Consider the following 16,860-nt stretch of genomic DNA (forward strand, 5'->3'; position numbering starts at 1 on the left):
TGGGAGACCAAAACTGCACACAATACTCCAAATGAGGTCTCACCAGCGCCTTATATAACGGGACTAGCACCTCCTTATCCCTACTAGAAATACCTCGCCTAATGCAACCCAAGACCGCATTAGCTTTTTTAACGCCACATCACATTGCCTACTCATAGTCATCTTGCGATCAACCAGGACTCCTAGGTCCTTCTCCTCCTCCGTTACTTCCAACTGGTGCGTCCCAGCTTATAACTAAAGTTCTTGTTAGACATCCCTAAATGCATAACCTTACACTTCTCACTATTGAATTTCATCCTGTTACTAATACTCCAGTTTACAAGGTCATCCAAATCTCCCTGGAGAATATCCCGATCCTCTTCCGAATTGACAATACCCCCCAACTTGGTGTCATCCGCAAACTTTATCAGCCCACTTCTACTCTTGGTTCCCAGGTCAGCAATAAATAGATTGAATAAAATCGGACCCAAAACTGAGCCTTGAGGAACTCCACTGGTAACCTCCAACCGGACAGTTCCCCTTCAATACTACCCTCTGCAGTCTCCTTTAACCAGCTCCTTATCCACCTCTGGATTTTCACTGATCTCCATCTTTTCCAATTTAACCAGTAATTCTTCATTACTGAACTCCAGATATATGAGATCCACCGCATTTCCCTTGTCGAAACAATCTGTTACTCTCTCAAAGAAGGAGATCAAGTTGGTTTGGCACGATCTACCTTTCGTAAATCCATGCTGTAATCTTTCCCAGTTGCCAGAACCATTCTCTCTTTTAAGATTTTTTCCATGACTTTGCATACTACAGATGTTAGACTAACAGGCCTATAATTCCCCGGGTCACTTTTTTTCCCCTTCTTGAATATAGGAACTACATTAGCTAATCTCCAGTCAGTCGGTACAGTCCCCGAATTTAGGGATTTATTAAAGATTATCGCTAACATATCCTCGCCAATTCCCTTAATATTCTAGGATGAAGATTATCCGGGCCCCCCGATTTACTTCCGTTAAGCTGTTCCAGTTTGGCTTCTACCTCAGCTACCGTAATGTCTACCCCCATATCTTCATTCCCATCGGTCCCTATATCACTATTCCTTAGCCCTTCATTAGCCTCATTAAAGACCGACAGACCTTAACTTGGCTGCCAGGCCCTCAGATTGTTCAGCAAGGCCACACCAGGACTTTGGGGATGGTTAAGCCATAGCCTGCCCACTAGGCCTGCTTGTCCCTAAGTATAGCCCATTACAGGTGGTCTCAGCCAAGTTCCTGTTAGGTGGTTGTCCACCTCACAGTTGACACCTGGCGCTATCAGTGAAAAGGCCAATAGCTGAACAGGCCAGGAAACTGATCTACTACCATCTCATTATTAGAGACAGACTGTTCAGAAAAGGGTGAGACTTCTTGGTAGTTTTGTGTGGAAGCTTTCCCTGTCAATGGCTGGCTGGGCTGCACCTGTACTGTGGATAAATAGACTTTGTGCTCCAGGGCTATCAAGCCAGCATTCCTTGTAAGAATTAAGTTAGTGATAACAGTTTTTTAAAAAAGAAAAGAAGTCCCATGAACAAAGAATAGCTTTAAAATAGCAACATTTAAAAAGCATGAGATTCAAATCTTCTGTATTACAACGTCTGTACATTGCTCAAAGTCCAAGTTACATCACACATACAGCCACGGCAGTGGAATCCAGTTACAAACAAGATATTTCCAGAATTGTAATGCACACTTCCATTTTATAGTGCATATAGGACATTTCTGGCTTAGAAGATACTATTGCTATACAAATAAGAACTAAGACAAGGCTAAACTAAAATAAGGGTCTATTTGTAACATTGATGGGCTCAAAGATTTCTTTAGGAGGACTCACAACAAAGCGGAGGCCACATGAGTTGTCCTACAATTCCTGGGCTTCCAGAAGCAAACCATATGAATTCTGTAGTGCATTATTGATTTAGGCCAGATTTTTAAAAAATAAATCCATATTTAGGCACCTAAATAAGGTGTCTGGTTTTTAAGTGCTGAATAACTGTACCTCTCTTTGGAGTCAATGGGTGCAGAAAAATGTTGAAAGTTCAACCACTTATTTAAGAGCCTAAAATGTTAGAAATTTTGTCACTGAGTGTTTAAGTAGGTGTCATCTACATGATATAACCTAATTCAGAGCCACTGTGTCTTTCTAAATAAAATGCAATAAGAGCATAAACATGACAACTTGAAATCACTTAAGGGTTACATTTGCTTTCTATAACATAAAGCTGTCCTGAAACAAAGTGCATTTATGTAAGAATTGTGCTGTGACCTTCCTATGCCCTGGTTGTCCTGGAGACTGTCCATCTCCACAACTGATAAGAATAGAGGAGCAGTGCTCCACTTCATTTACATACCAGAACCTGAGTTTGACCTGGGAATTCTGAGAATAGAGAATCAGAATTTTGCTTAGGAAATGCTCCTGAAAAAGAAGAGTTCTGCAATCTATGCACAGAAGGAAAAGCAGCAGCTAAGGCAGGCAACTTAAAGACACACCTGGCAGGTACCAAGGCATGTTTATCCACATATTTTAATTGGCAGAGGAAAACTATTTTGAGAAAGTCTGGAAAGGCCCATTTATTTCAAAATGGACTGTTGCCAGCTCCTATGATTTTCTCATAAGTCTCATAATATTTTTTTTAAGTATGAGCTCCTGGAGTCATGTGATTCCATACCCTGGTAGTTGTAGAGAAAACTTTGAAAACATGAAGCCTAAAGGCTCGACAATCAAGACAAACAAGAAAAACTCATTTCTTTAGGTCTCAATTTTAAAACCAGACTTACGGTTTTTGAACGTTTGAGGTTGGCAACACTCCAATCACAGCCCCTATGCAGTCAATGAGCGTAGGTCTGCACAAATTAAACACATAGGATCCTGGCCTTAATGACAACATCACTACATCTGAAAAGAAAATAGGAACTTTGGTCTTCGGTCGCTGCCGAATTCCAGCCCATGGCTAGGAAAGTTACCTCCAATAGATTTACCTTTAACTGTAGAGAGATGGGGATGTACCTGTATATGTGATATTACTGCATTTCTTCTCTTTTTAGGCTGTCCCCACCTTCCCTCCTGCAACTACACTTTACACTTTCTCAAGATTATTTCTTTTTGTTTTATATTACTAGGTTTCCTTTATAGATTTTTTCTGTTTATTTTCCCCTGTCTTGTGTTACGGAAGACAGCACACTAAGGTTTTCCCTTTATCAGCCTTGGTTATTTAAAACCAAAGAAAATTAAAACAAACCACTAAAAACATTGAAGAATCCAATTTTAATATAAAAATACAAATTAAATTATATATACAATTAATAAAACATACAATTTACTCTAAGTGGGGACAGAGCAGTTCGCCTTCCATTTTAACTACTACTACATTGGTACCTGGCCCAATGGAGCTCTTACTAATCCTGCCCTTCCAATGCAACTAATATTGAGGTAGAAACAGGGGGAGGAGGGGGCTGGCATACCCAGCACTCCCCAAGCACGATGACAACATCACTCAATGCTAGCATTGCAATGGATCCCTAAGGCCGATGGACAGGCAAAGTGATTCACATGACTGAGCACCTGAAGGATAACAACTAATTTATATGTTCATAAATGGTGACACCAAAGCACATTTCTTTAGCCACAAAACAAATCCAGGACAGTCAGCAAGAGTGCAGCAACTGCCTACTAACCCTGCTTTTCAACCCCATCTGCGGGGATCACTTCTAAGCATAAGAGGCAGTTCAGTCTATCCATTTAGTCCCTACCTTCTTTATTCAACCTGCCATTCTGTTCCAATAGCCCTGGAAGCTTTGTGAGGTGGGTGCCTAGGGTGACCAAATAGCAAGTGTGAAAAATCGGGACGGAGGTGGGAGGTAATAGGGGCCTATATAAGAAAAAGTCCCAAATATTGGGACTGTCCCTATAAAACCAGGACATGTGGTCACGCTATGGGTGCCATTAAGTAGGAGTTAGACTGAGACCATCAACTCATTTCACATAGGCCAAGTTACCTTTAGAGTAAAAGCATTTCAGTATTCACTAGGAACCATCTTTTACTATATAACTCTAAATCCCATTATGAAGTGCCTAATATAGCCAACTCCCCTGATAATGGATATTCTATCACATATACCTCTCTAGTTTTTAACTTCCTTGTTACATGAAGATCTCTATTATACTGGATCCTCAACCTGTCCTGCCGTTACCATGTACGTTTTCAGATTCGTATAGACCATAATGAAATGGACACAATAAACATATTCCCTGCATCATAATTCATAATTACACCACCTAATGAGGCTTTCCACTTTTCCATGATGTGCACAGTATTATAAGAGGGAACACAAAGAAAGAAAGTTATGAGATTGGAGGAAGGTCTTTAGAAACTTTATTTACAGAAGAAGCTGAAACATAAGTGATATCAGGCAAAGTGCTACTTCACTAGATGAAAGGCAGACACAGCATATTACCTCAGAGTCATGGACATCTTGGGAAGGGAGGTTGTTGGTAACTCTAAAATGTTCGTAAATCTGAACAAAGTACTGTTCGGGCTCTAGATCCAGCAGCTGACACTCCAGGCCAGACTCCAGCAGAAGCTGACCTCCCTCCTCAGGGCTGGCAGCTTCCTTACAGGCAGCTTTTTCCCTGGGTTGAACTGAGTTTGGAAGTTTGTCCCCTTCCCAGCTGGGGGGGAAGGGGGATGAAAACAGCCCATCCCCAACCTGGCCGGGGGCAGGAAGGGTGAAAGTGGTGCAGATCCAAGCGCTCCTCTTGCTCTGCTGGCTCAGGCTGCCTTGGGCTGGCAGCCCCAGTGTCTTCACCTCCTAGCTGTAAGTGGCTGCCCTATGTATGGGGGTGGGGATGGGGTGGGGACAGGAAGCCCAGATGTACCTACCTTTAAGATGCAGTACAGACACAGTGCAGTATTTGCTCCCACCCCCACCCCCACTGCTGCCTGATTGGTTACTTCCTGTTTCACAGGATGTCCAGTTGACCAGTCAGTCCATAACTCTGGTGTTCGTATCTTTGAGGTTCTACTGTACTTGGCATCTTTTAATAACACTATTCTCTTGGACAACATGGGACACCTTGCCAAAGTTAAGTAAGTTTGCTGGCAATAGGTTACATCCCACTCCCAAATTATTCCTCTGAAGCCAGAATCAGTGCTGCCTATGGTTCTACAGCTAACAGATTTCCTTCTGGAAAACTCAGAGTTAAATCTCCCTCAGAGAAGTGTTTACAACAGTTACCAAGGAGATGCACTGCAAAAGATACTAAGTTAATATTTCTCTTGAGAATAAGGAACAGAGCACTGTAAATAATTGAGCAACAGGACATCACGGTGGCAAATGAAATTCGGTGTACAGAATAATTAATAAAAAGAATCTAGCTCTTATATACTATTTTGTATCTTCTGCAAAGTCCACATGCCGAAATGCCCTAAAAAAGGTATTAGAACTAAAAGTTATAGACTACCTTGTCCACTTAAAACAGTGTGTGAATATTTTGCATGAACTCTTAAGAAATTTACCTAATTTCAAAAATGAAATGTTGAACAACACTGTGATGAGAATTTTAATATATAGGCTTTCACACAAGGCATCAGGCATATGCAGAATGTGCAGCACAGTTAAATCATTTAATAATCAAATCTCTAATAGGACACCTTATTAGCCCTTCCCTTATGGGAACTGCCGGTTAAGCATTTTAAATATACTACATCATTTTAGATAAATATGTAATAAGAGTGGAGAGTTATTAATGTATCATAAAAAAGGCTATTCCAGCAAGATCAGTTATCTTATTAGGCAGGAATATTAGTCTTGACGTTGCAGTTATTTATATGATTTTCATTTAGTTCCAATTTTAAATGAAAGTTAAAATATAATTCCATTTAATTCACCCAGAGGGTGAAATGGTTCATTTAACAAAGGGCATTCTGGCTTTATTAAATGATAACGAAGGAAGTTAGGAATCGCTGGTATTTTACAATACTATTCCAAGTCCCATGACATTTAAGTCAAATATGTTACATACATTTAAAGGAGTCAGTTCTAGAACCCCAGTAAATGAAACCATAAATTACACTTTAATACCTGAAAGTGCTGCCTTACTCAAATGGAATTTGTCACTCTCAAGATCAAGACAGAGAAAGTGATACTAAAGGCTTTTATGGACAGCAATTCACAAGACTGCATCATTATGTTATGCTTTAATCTGTCACATTGGCATCACTATTTAAAATAAAGAGCTACACAGTGTATTTCAGTCTTGAAGTGAAGTCTAGATATAAATAATTTGCTACACGTTAAACCTCCGATTCAGGGAAGATAATGGAAAATAATGTCAACTAAACTTGGCCAGGGCCGGTGCTACCATTAAGGCGAACTAGGTGGTTGCCTAGGGCGCCAAGATTTGGGGGCGCCAAAAAGCAGTGCCTCCAATTTTTTTTTACAGTGGTTCCTCCCTGAGCGCGCGGTCGCTGCTCCACTTCTCCCGCCTCCCAGGCTTGCAGTGCCAATCAGCTGTTTGGTGCCGCAAGCCTGGGAGGAGAATTAGAGCAGAGGCGGCGTGCTCGGGGAGGACGTGGAGCAGAGGTTAGCTGGGGTGGGGAGGTGTTGCATGGCTCCCCGGGCCAGGGGGCGGGGAGCTGCCGCAGGGGTGCTTCAGGGTGTGTGGGGGGAGCTGTCATGGGGTGGGGGGCACCTCAGGGCGGGGGGGGGGAGCTGCCACAGGGCTGGAGGAGGAGGGGGCGCAAGGTGGAAGTTTCGCCTAGGGCACGAAACTTCCTTGCACCGGCCCTGAACTTGGCAAATACACGTGGAAAAGAAGCATCTACAAAAATTATTGAAGCATTGAACACTCAGTGTGATTGTCATGGGCCTTGCACATAAAAATCAAAATGAATATTCCTTTATCATGATTCTACAGAAAAGATATTTTAAAAGGCCTGCTCTATAAGAACATCAGAAAAGTGAAACTGCTCTCAAGTAATGCACAAATACCATAAACCAGTGGGTTGACTGGATAAATCACAAATAAAAGGCAGTACCTGACAGCTCTCCATTTAACTACATAGGCAGCGAAAGCAGAGAGCCATGAAGAGTCTATTCTTATAAGTATTGGGCTTTTGATAAGTGTTCCCTTATCTGGACTGCAGACATACGTGCTTTACTTCAAAGTCATTTCACTCCAGTCCTTCTGTCGGGACTGAGGTGGCTTGCTAATATCCTTATGCTGAAGCATTGAAAGGTTAAAAGACCTGCAGCATAGGTCCACATATATTAGGTATATAACTGATATTATATTGTACAGCCAAGTATTGCTGATACATCTGTACTATTTTAAACATGATCTATAAAAATAAAGGCTGCTAATATACTAGTACTAATATATGTAGGGCCTATTTTTTAGAATTGGCCTCCAATTTTGTGCCTGAACTTCACTGTGAGCAAAAGAAATCTCACTGTAAATTCTAACACTGGGATGTTTAGGGTGAGATTTTCAAAAGCACTCAGCATTGGCCTAACTCTGCTCCCCTGACTTCCAATAACTAGCCCGTTGTACTCACAAATCAGGTAATTAGATTATGTAATTTGTGCGTACAATTAATTTTGCCCATTTCCTCCCACAACCACATGGAATGTGTAAGGGTATTGTTTCTGACATTCCATAACTTGTTCACCCAACTACATTCATCTTTAATAAGGACAGAATTTCCAAGTGTATAGTTTGTGTCACATAGAAATGAAGGCAGCTTTGGCCAATGTAAAATCTGTCACTGAAAAATAAAAGAAGAGGTGCTTTAATTCAAAATGTTTCCCTCCCTCTTTCCTAGTTGTCCTTTGATACTGTAAGACAGTAAACCTCCTTTAAAAAATTGTTACAATACCTACATCACTGTTCTGCTAGGTATGTTTCCATGGAAGAGACATCCACAATTATTTATGTTCATTGAGTATAGTGTTTTAAATGGGCTTGATTTTCAAGTGAGAATTGATTTTCAAGGGAAGGGGATTGGTTTTCTGGTTTCACTATGAAAACCTGGACAGAGGCAAGAGTGCTGATAAACAGTCCTATCACGTGGCAAAATATTTATTTATAACATGATGGTTTCTCTTTTGGCTCTGGTGATTGTACTAGAACTGGCATGAGAAAAGCTATATCCTGTATCTTTAAAAAAACCCTGAACTTTCCTTGTGCTTTTTCACCCCCTGTAATCTTCAATTTGTTTGGTGTTAAATCAATAATCGAAGAGGTTATTAATCCCATGATCAGTCAACATTCTAAGCACTTCTGTCCATCCATCTCAAGGTATCTATACTACACCTTCACCAGGGTATTCTTCTATTCACCTTTGTAAGCTGGTACATTACTACTAGCATGTCATTTTTCAATGCAACAGTTAACCTATATTTACAAAATAGTACATTTCAATTTGCGGTGGGATCAGAGAATGAAAATTCCTCATTATAAATAGGTGCAAGTGGACAAGGTTTGAGTTGCTATGGGAAACATAAAGCTTAGCTCACTGTCTTTTGAATTTAAAAGTCTTCTATGTACATCACTGCAGTTAAAATGGGTTTCCTTGTCTCCCCCCGCTCCAAGCCATGCACAGAGGAGACTTGCCATGCATGCATTTCCCCTGGACTGCACAGAAATGAGGGGTGGAAAGGTATGTAAATCACCTTCATAATACCATTGCCCATGGAGGGACACTCTACAAGGGAACAAAAAGCTTCCCTGCATCAAATCAAGAAATTTATAGTGGGTTTTCTGAAGCAAGGGATTATTTCCCCACCCCCCACTAGTTTTTTACTTTATATTTCAAGCCCGTAATGATATCTATCCAGGTACTTATAAAGTCCTCATCATGATCCTATATGAGTGAGTATATTAGTAAGTACGTTTTTCCTGAGAACAAATGAACACATGAAATAAAAGACCTCTGTGCTATGGAAGTGTCAGTTTCTGGAAAATAATGATTCCACATCCCCAAGTTTAGACACTCTTAATACCTTAGTAATTGGGGAAAATATCTGGTACTAGAGAGTCCATAGTTAGCAGACAATAAAAAAAACAGTCTGGATCAGCGTAAAATAAAGGCTGCTATACGCACTGAAGTACACCATCCTTGGGAAGCTATTCTTGGGAATTAAAAGTAGACACTAGTCAGGCTTGTGGGCAGCCAGCATCTCCATAAATCAGTTTCCAGGTATCTAAATCTGGGTACCCAAAATTAGAGGCCACTTTTGAACCTATGAACCTTGGTGGAAAATCATGCCCCTGCACATAAGTAACAAGCATTTATAACAATTTATTTCTAAGCCAACACTTCTTCACAGATGTCAAAAGCACTTGTCCTCAGCAAGGACAAAATTCATGGGCTAGTCAGAGCTTTCACAGTATGTTAAATGCAAAACCTAAACAAGAAGTGTCAGAACAATTTGTTGTTGCATGGAAAAAATACTTATATGCTAAGAGAACTCAAACAGGACTTCATCACAAACTTCATCTTTGGCCCAGAAACAAGAAAGAAGAGCTTCAGTTTAATTGATATTTTTTCCCAGAAATGTTGAGCATCTGAAAGCGGGGGCCTAGAGTGTTGGCTCAAGAATGAATTTCATTGTAATTCAAAGCTAGAGTCCAAAAGCCTTAACAAAACACTTTGTTTTGATTTTTTTTCTCCCTGAAAAGAAACTGACTTGTTCCCAATTGAACATCTTGATTGCCACAAATTTTCAATGGAGTTTTTTTAAAACATGACTTTTTTTCACATCTATTTTTTATTTCCTGTCTCTCCATTGCCTTTACCCAGTTAATTCCCTTTTCCATTACAGCTAAGTGTCATTTTTTCCCTTTCATTTACTTTTCATTAGCTGAAGTTCCACATCCACATAGCCTCTAAAAAACTAGCTTCTCCTTCGGAGTTAGCTTTCAAGCTGCCTTCCACTTTCTTCTGACCCCTACTCTAAAATGCACTTTTATAAATTATGAATATAGTCATCTCCCTGAGGAGTTAGCACTTGTCTCTTCTATACTGTCTGCCTGTCATGGGCTATTACTGAGTTACATCAGCTGGACAGCAGCTGCTAGTAATCAAAACTTGTCCATTCTTTGCCTTTGGTTTCTGCATCGCCCAACACAAACAAGCTGATATATTTTACAAGTTTTATTCCCTTGCCTGTGCTGAGGTTAAGACTGGACTGACTATTTGTCAATTCAGTCCTGGTATGAAAGGCAAGCAATGAAAATTAGATAGCTTCTTCTGCTGATTGTATGGGCTTGGATGGACAAATGCATATACCAAAACCCCTCCCAGAAAAAGACCTTAATAGCTTCATATCTAACCATAACTATGATGCTTCATGTCAAGTAGGCACTAATACATTCTCTTAGCTCAGCTGGGTTTTATTCAAACAGCATTCTAGGCAAGCCAAAATATTGTAGCCCCTTAAGCCCTACAATAAAAATAAAGTAATAGTGGTGTATAAATATTTATCTAATACCATTGATAAACCCTGGTTTTCATTTCTTAGGTCACCCATCCCCAGTCCGCTACTCCCCAGTGGCAGGTGTAGCAGAACAGATAATTATGGGAGAAGAAGATTCCATTTGTGGATTTTTGCTTTTTGCATTTGTAAATGGTTAAGCATTTCTCACAAAAGGCATTATGGTTAAAACTTCTAACACTACTGAACAACAGTGAAATCTAAGCATAGTGTAATGCTTTTCATGTTTAATGCCTCTAAATTACATCTCCTTTTATATGTTAGGTTTTTTGTTTGTATTTTTTATCTCTCAAAATTTATAAAAAACAAGCTACAAGTAAATCTAAAATTGATTGGAAATATTTTTTTAAAAAAACCTCAAACCAAACATACAATATTTTCATGAAATGTTTCCTCCAATTTTAAACTAGTTCTGTCCATAAGACTTTCCTGTCCCCTCCCGCCACAGATTAACATTTTCTTAGTTAGCATGGAACATTGAACCAATTGTTTGTAGGTAAGGTTTGTTTTTTTAAAAAAAAGTTGAAGAGAAATGTGTGGAGAATCCAAACTCACTGTACTTTATTTTAAAATTTGCTGTACACCACAACAAAAAAGAAAAAAATGTGGGATGTATTTGTGAGAATTCTTTCTTGGTCATCAGTTACCAGGCATATGATTTTGTGAGAAATCTGCATGATTTTAAACTACAAAGTTCTGGGGAATATGTGGTACTGTTGCTCAATATACCAAGTATCACACCTTTGGAGATGTGGTTTCAAAAATCCTGGATGGAAATCACATATGAAAGCGAGACCTAATTTAGTTCATACGTGACCCAATGGCTCTCATAAACAATAACCTTTTCTTGAGTGGTCGAGCAGTGGGAGTGGGCAGAGCCAAGAGTGCCAGCTTGCATCGCATATTGCATGAATTTAGAAATAAGCCCACCCAATGAAGCTCAGCTTAGCTGTTCCCTTCCATAAAAACTAAATTCACCAACAATTTTTAAAACACTCCCTATTTACCGCATCTAGTTTATTGTTCGCATCTACAATTTCTTTGGACTTGTGTAAGAGTATAAAAACTGTATTCAACTGCTGAGTTCAGGGAAGTGGGGTGTAACATGGCCAGCTACAACCATAACAGGGAAAGACTTTGTCTCTCTCCGTAGCAGAGGGATCAAACATTTGTGAATGAAACAAAGCAGGCTCAGGGCCTTAGAAAACCAGATACAGCTTCTCCTTACAACCTCTCCCCCCTGCCCCACCAGCGCACATGCTGCTTGGTGTCCTTTTGAAGACAGAGAACCCTTTCTCTTCACCCTGACTTTAGGGGTATGCACACCTCAGCACAAATTCTGAAAAGTCTATCAAAGTTACAATGCCTGTAGAATTGATCATTAATCTTGTTTTTTTAAAAGCCCACAGAGCGAGACATTCACTGAGCTGAAGTCATTGGGCACTAAGCTGTCACACTTAGTCAGTGTCGGGGGGGGGGGAATAAATTTTAGTCTGAAAAATCTGTGATTTCAAGAAATGTAAAAATGTATTAGCATGCCTTGCTGATGACACTGGCTAGATTTGTTTGCTGCAAGCAATTCTCACTGAATATGTGAAGAGTGCTGCTGTTAGTTAATTCCTAATTATGTAATTTCAAATCAAAATATAGCTCCTCAGCTATGGAAGTGTGGATCACTTTATCTAAAGTACCTCACATGGAAAGAAAATGGAGCAGTGCACTAGGCCAAGGATAAGGGAGAAACTTTTATTTTAAAAGGAGAAGAAAAAGAAGGCTGCAAAATCCCTGTGAGGTGAGATTTTTGCTGCACCTCAAAGGTGTGAGAACACAAGAACAGCCGTACCGGGTCAGACCAAAGGTCCATCTAGCCCAGTATCTGTCTACCGACAGTGGCCAATGCCAGGTGCCCCAGAGGGAGTGAACCTAACAGGCAATGATCAAGTGATCTCTCTCCTGCCATCCATCTCCATCCTCTGACGAACAGAGGCTAGGGACACCATTCTTACCCATCCTGGCTAATAGCCATTTATGGACTTAGCCACCATGAATTTATCCAGTTCCCTTTTAAACATTGTTATAGTCCTAGCCTTCACAACCTCCTCAGGTAAGGAGTTCCACAAGTTGACTGTGCACTGCGTGAAGAAGAACTTCCTTTTATTTGTTTTAAACCTGCTGCCTATTAATTTCATTTGGTGACCCCTAGTTCTTGTATTATGGGAATAAGTAAATAACTTTTCCTTATCCACTTTCTCAACATCACTCATGATTTTATATACCTCTATCATATCCCCCCTTAGTCTTCTCTTTTCCAAGCTGAAGAGTCCTAGCCTCTTTTCCTCATATGGGATGCTCTCGAAACCCCTAATCATTTTAGTTGCCCTTTTCTGAACCTTTTCTAGTGCTAGAATACCTTTTTTGAGGTGAGGAGACCACATCTGTACACAGTATTCGAGATGTGGGCGTACCATGGATTTATATAAGGGCAATACTATATTCTCAGTCTTATTCTCTATCCCCTTTTTAATGATTCCTAACATTCTGTTTGCTTTTTTGACCGCCTCTGCACACTGCGTGGACTTCTTCAGAGAACTATCCACGATGACTCCAAGATCTTTTTCCTGACTCATTGTAGCTAAATTAGCCCCCATCATATTGTATGTATAGTTGGGGTTATTTTTTCCAATATGCATTACTTTACATTTATCCACATTAAATTTCATTTGCCATTTTGTTGCCCAATCACTTAGTTTTGTGAGCAAATCCACCAGCCTGGGTAGACAGACTTGTGCTAGCGGGGTTCACACTAGCATGCTAAAAATAGCTCTCTGGACATTGTGGCACGGTCAAAGGCTCAGGCTAGTGTGGGTCCGTGCTCAGGTGCCTAGAACAAGACTTCATCAGTGCTGAAATGTCCACACAGATATTTTTAGTATGCTAGTGTGTGCACTGCCAACTCAAGTCCATCTACCAAGGCTGGAAGGCTCTGCAGTGTACACACACCTTAAGTGGCACGGGGCAAGGAAAGGTGGTGCTTAGTAGGCTTTGAGACACTGTTGCATCATCCTGATTCTGGGATGCTGCTTGGGCCTCGCAGACCCTGGAATAATTTAGATACCCCTGAAAGGTTAGTTAGGGTTTCCTGACCACAGCAATTTATGGACAGAAATACTGCCCTAAATCCCAGCAGTCCTATGCATGGCAGCCCCTCTCCAGTTGAGTCCTGAAATGTCCCTCCCACTCCACCCTGACATGCCCTCTATGCAGGGCCCCAAGCTGATCTGTGTAGGTGGACCCCTGCACTGATAGGAAGCCCCAGTGCACACACACACCCCTACCTTGCACAGTTGAGACAATTCTGTTCCTGTTACTACCAATAGGTTCTATGCTGGACAAAGCTGTGTAAATTGATTTATGTAATTATATCTAAAGTTCTGGAGACTGTATGGATTGTTTACAAAAAATTAAATGATCTTATTTTCTGTATTGCAGATGACCCATTTTATCATGATGCTATGACACAAATTTAGCTCTTAAAGGCCGTTTTGATTTTGAACCTGGGCTTTAAAAGCTCAGCACTGGCTTAGGTTATTGTTTCTTTGGTTAAAAAGTTTATAAATTCCTTTTGTATTCATGGACTCAGGCTTTAACCATTAAGGAGTCATTAGTTGCCAAGTGGAAGAAGCTATTATGGACAAAATCTTTTCCCCAGCTGATTAACAAAATTAACATTGAGAAAATATTACTAGTGACTACTGTTGTGAATACGTTGGCCTTATAATTTTGCCCTCCTAGTAGCTAGGCACACTCTCCTTAGTAATTGGGAAGCCAAACTAATGTCTGTTCCAACTGGTGTAGTTTTCTTTGGCATGCAGCATAAATGTAATGGTACTGTACTTATTCTGAAACGTCAAGGTGTCCTGCAAAGGGAGGGGAGAAAAATGAAGTTGTGCTCATTTTTGCTTCTTTAAGTGTTATAAAGAAAGCCTGTGTTTTTTTAAACAACAATAATAATACATTATGCTTGCTTTTAGTGTTCATATTGTGTCTACCTGATTCCCCCCCGCACACACACACACACACACACACACACACACAAACACATCCCACCTGGGAAGACACTCTGGATGACTGGAGAACTGGAAAGAACACAACATTAGAGCCATTGTGACTACTCACATGAGAAAAGCTAAGTACATGCACAAGAGTTTGCAGGATCAAGACTTAAAGAGGAACCCCACATATTTTTATTTTTAAAAAGTGGTATTTCAATATGTGTGGGTTACTTGCCATTTTTGGACATATTAGCTTGGAAAAATATTTTCTTGTTACTTTTATCTTCTTATTCAAATTGTTAAATAGACCCCAGGACACTATGACATCTTATGGTCAACAGTATCAATCAATAGAGTTTTTCCAGATCTTCATTAGCATACCTAAGGACAGACTTTGGCCCATAGCTTTTAGAATAAGGCTTGTTAACTGCTATGCTGTCTGTAGCATGGATACCTCTACCAGTCTGCAGCAAAATGTTTAGGGGTTAATGCTTCACACATAGCCCTTTGGGCCCCAATCCTACAATGCGTTGCACAAGCGCTGACTCCTGTGCCCACACTGAGCCTTCTTGATGTCAATGGAGCCCTGCATGGACTAAGAGGTTCATACATGCACAACACTTTGTAGGAAAAGGGGACTTATTTTAAAAAAAATCTCAGCAGGGGAATCATTAGTTTTCTTTAGGCCAACCTTATTAACAAAAAAACCTCATACTCACCACTTACATTGCATCTTGAGATCATTTTACAATCAATCCATATTGCACTTCCATGCACCTCATACCTAATACAGTGGGTATTATTATGCCTAGGTTACAGATAGGAAAGCCAAGACAGAGCAGTTAAGAGACCTGCCTGATTACGAGGAAGCTAGTGTCAAAGCTGACTGTAGTTCCTGACAGTCAGTTCTGTGTTCAGACTGTGAGACCCAACAGTTTATCAAAGGCACTTTTTACCATCACAGAGTGTATCCTGAACCTCCAGCAGCTGAGGTGATTTTGCCTTCCCTCATTTCAGTGGCCTTCACCTTTTCCCTCAAAGTTATAAATACATGCCATCTCATAAACCGGTTCTTGAGCACCTCCTGCAGGGATCTGGACAGTGAAAGATATGGCCCAGAGATTGGATCTGAGTTTCTCCAAAATTTGGAGGTGTTTAGATAGCAGATGTTAGTAAAAACTTAGATATAGCCACCCATAAGGATCATCTTTTGTTTGTAGTCAGAGCAAAACATAATAAATATTATTTTTCCAGTGCCTTCCATTCCAGATCTCAGAGTGCTTTAAATTCAGTGAAGACTCAAGCCTCACAATGTCCATAGGAAATCTGAAAGTATTTCTTAAAAACAACCCGTCCCCCAAGTAAATAGGGAAAATGACACAAGGAATTTGAGTTTCCAAGAGTTACAGAAGACGACTTTGATAGAGCCAGGAACAAAATCCAGATCCTCTGAATAAGTCCTATGATGAATCTCAAGATTTCCATTCCTCTTTACCATATGATGTCCCTATGAGACCTCGATTACATAGTACTTGAAACTAAAGGGAATTATACTCTTCCTCCCATAACTTTAAAATATTAAGCAGAAGATTGTGCTAACAGTATCATTACAGAAGTTGGTCCAATAAATATCTTACCTCACCCACCTTGTCTCTCTCATGAATAGCAATTACATTTTTAAAGGAAAGTTGTAACAATGTTATGAAGTTTAGCATAAAAAAATCAGTTTAAAATTATCCTTTATTAGCGTAGGATTTAAAATGTCAAGCCTCAAAAGCAGAGCAGTAATGCTAATGTTAAAGACACTTTTATACTGAAATAGTTTAGTCAGAAATAGTTTTCAAATACTTATTCTTATTTAAGGTTGATCCTATCTAAGCCCCATCTAGTAGTCTTACCTGATCCTGCAATGAAGCCATAAAGCGGAATTTGTTAGACCACATTCATTTCGATAGGAAACACTGACCTCAAACACAACTGTCTGTTTTTCTCCTATCAATGTCTTTGTGCCTTTCCACACAGCTCGCCCTCTGCACAGACAGCCCTCCCTGACCTGCTTGACCAGACCATTAGCCTTTCTTGTCATGTTTTGAAATAGGATAAGGGACAACTTTAAGCTGATTCCGAATATTGAAAAAGGGTCTTAAAACTTAGAGCCAAAATGGAATTTAAAAGGAAAGCAGCAGCAGCACGTATTGAGGAATGCTGTCCTATAACATCATGAATATTTATGCTTCTTATATTCTTTATTTGGATCAATGTATAGGAAACCTAGAGAATTATAA

Source organism: Mauremys reevesii, linkage group 1, assembly GCF_016161935.1.
Source record: "Mauremys reevesii isolate NIE-2019 linkage group 1, ASM1616193v1, whole genome shotgun sequence".
In the NCBI taxonomy this organism is placed as follows: domain Eukaryota; kingdom Metazoa; phylum Chordata; order Testudines; family Geoemydidae; genus Mauremys; species Mauremys reevesii.